The sequence below is a fragment of the Rhinopithecus bieti genome, unplaced genomic scaffold (genome assembly GCF_001698545.2).
Source record: "Rhinopithecus bieti isolate Rb0 unplaced genomic scaffold, ASM169854v2 repeat_37573, whole genome shotgun sequence".
NCBI classification, from domain to species: Eukaryota; Metazoa; Chordata; class Mammalia; order Primates; family Cercopithecidae; genus Rhinopithecus; species Rhinopithecus bieti.
In genome coordinates, this window is record NW_016841313.1 from 1 (window position 1) to 2,666 (window position 2,666).

Sequence of the window (2,666 nt, forward strand, 5' to 3'; positions counted from 1 at the left end):
GTAAATGTCAACATTTGCACAGTTCCAAATACTCCTGAGAAAAGTCAGTCTTACTGTCATTTATATCTGCATTTTTTTCACACTTCAGTGCATCTTGGGGAACCATAATCTCGGTTACTCGATGTACCACTAATTGCACAAAATACATGTAATATGTTGCTAATCCAGGGAGAATGCATTGTGTCTTCTTGTAATATCTGCTCGTGGATAATGGCAATTCTTTTATTATGTTTCTGAAATTTGACTTTAGCCCTTCATGGTACTCAACTTGATCTTCTTTTTTTGTTTGTTTGTTTTTTGGGGTTTTTTTGTTTGTTTGTTTGTTTGAGACGGAGTCTCGCTCTGTCGCCCAGGTTAGAGTGCAGTGACCGGATCTCAGCTCACTGCAAGCTCCGCCTCCCGGGTTCACTCCATTCTCCTGCCTCAGCCTCCCGAGTAGCTGGAACTACAGGCGTCCACTACCTCGCCGGGCTAGTTTTTTGTATTTTTTTTAGTAGAGACGGGGTTTCACCGTGTTAGCCAGGATGGTCTCGATCTCCTGACCTTGTGATCCGCCCGTCTCGGCCTCCCAAAGTGCTGGGATTACAGGCTACACCCACCGCGCCCGGCCAACTTGATCTTCTTTAATTAGCTACTCATTTAGTTCAAGTGCAATGCTGCATGCTTGTATGAATTTCCTAAACATGTCTTTCAACTCACTCACTTTCTTAGGTGGATACTTGCTAGCTTGGCTGTCATTTAAGAAAGCCCTTGCTTGGCCGGGCACGGTGGCTCAAGCCTGTAATCCCAGCACTTTGGGAGGCCAAGACGGGCGGATCACGAGGTCGGGAGATCGAGACCATCCTGGCTAACACGGTGAAACCCCGTCTCTACTAAAAAAAAAATACAAAAAACTAGCCGGGCGAGGTGGCGGGCACCTGTAGTCCCAGCTACTCGGGAGGCTGAGGTAGGAGAATGGCTAAACCCGGGAGGCGGAGCTTGCAGTGAGCTGAGATCCGGCCATTGCACTCCAGCCTGGGCGACAGAGCGAGACTCCGTCTCAAAAAAAATAAAAAGAAAAGAAAAGAAAGCCATTGCTTATGCTAATGGACCTGCATTGACCTGCACGGAAACACAGCCCTGCAATTTAAGTTGGAGCTGAATCATGTCCATGTCAAGGGAGGAGCAAAGCTTTTGAAGATCTGCAGTTTTATCTTTTATTTCATCAGTGGCAACATCAATTGGTTTTAAATTAATCTGCTGTTTACAGTTAATAGGGATCCTCTTCTTCACATAGAGAAATGAGTTTGAAGTTGTCAAGATTTTACGGCATTGCACTGTTCTTCTGTACAACCCAGCTTTTTGCCTGAAAAAGTGTAAGGAGCCACAAAAACAAATCTGCTGATACTATAGTTTTTCAAACTCAGTCTTTCTTTCTGTGAGTTCTTTGTCATCAAAATAAGGCTTCACATAAGTAACTTGTATGTGAGCATATTTTGGATCAAGCTCTTTGGCATTTACCTTGTCTGCATCCTGAATTATTTTGACATTCTCCATACCAAATTTTTCACCATGAAGTTTAACAAGTCTCAGGGAAATTTCTGAGAGGCCAGTGAGCTTTGGTTCTTTTTTTTTTTTTTTTTTTTTATACTTTAAGTTCTAGGGTACATGTGCATAACGTGCAGGTTTGTTACATATGTATACTTGTGCCATGTTGGTGTGCTGCACCCATCAACTCGTCAGCACCCATCAATTCATCATTTATATCAGGTATAACTCCCAATGCAATCCCTCCCCCCTCCCCCCTCCCCATGACAGGCCCCAGTGTGTGATGCTCCCCTTCCCGAGTCCAGGTGATCTCATTGTTCAGTTCCCACCTATGAGTGAGAACATGCAGTGTTTGGTTTTCTGTTCTTGTGATAGTTTGCTAAGAATGATGGTTTCCAGCTGCATCCATGTCCCTACAAAGGATGCAAACTCATCCTTTTTTATGTCTGCATAGTATTCCATGGTGTATATGTGCCACATTTTCTTAATCCAGTCTGTTCCATCTTCTTCTTCAAAAAAGACTGGCCATAAAGGCAACCCTGAAGAAAGTGCCTAAAAGTCTTTTTTTTTTTTTTTGGATGCATAACTTCCAGAATTTTGTGTAAGCTCCATGAAGAGTTCTATAAACTTGAGTAAGTTTCTTAAACGCATGATTTTCTCATAAATTGTAATGACCAACTTGGAAATCTCAGAAATCATTTCATAAAGTTTCACCTTCCATAAGCTATCCATACATTGTTCTAGCAACTCCAGCAAGACTTCTTCACTATAATGGACATCCATCATCCCAGCATCTTCTTTCATTGCTCCTCCTTCGTCTATATTGGGAGTAATTTTCTTGAAGGGTGAATATCCATTAGGAAATTTTTTTTCAATGAAGAAACTCTGCAACTAGAGCTGCTACATGGACATAACACATTGCAGCCTCTGAAAATCTCCATTTTTTACATGAATGTTGGCCATGCTATCAAGTCAGGTTTTCCTGAGCTCTGGGTTACTTGCATAGGTCTTGGTTAAGCTACAGTAGAGATCAGTTCGCATTTCAGGGTCTTTCTCATGCTCCTTCATTTGGGCAGTGGCCATAAGAACAATGCAGATTCTCTTGGTCAAGTATTTGACTTCTGTGGGAAAGGCAATTG

The 2,666-nt window shown here is 42.4% G+C and overlaps 1 pseudogene; it reads right to left on the reverse strand.

Moving 5' to 3' along the window:
- Nucleotides 1-77: 77 nt before the first annotated feature.
- LOC108524986 (dedicator of cytokinesis protein 11-like) lies at nt 78-2,655 on the reverse strand (annotated as a pseudogene).
- Between the last annotated feature and the right edge of the window lie 11 nt (nt 2,656-2,666).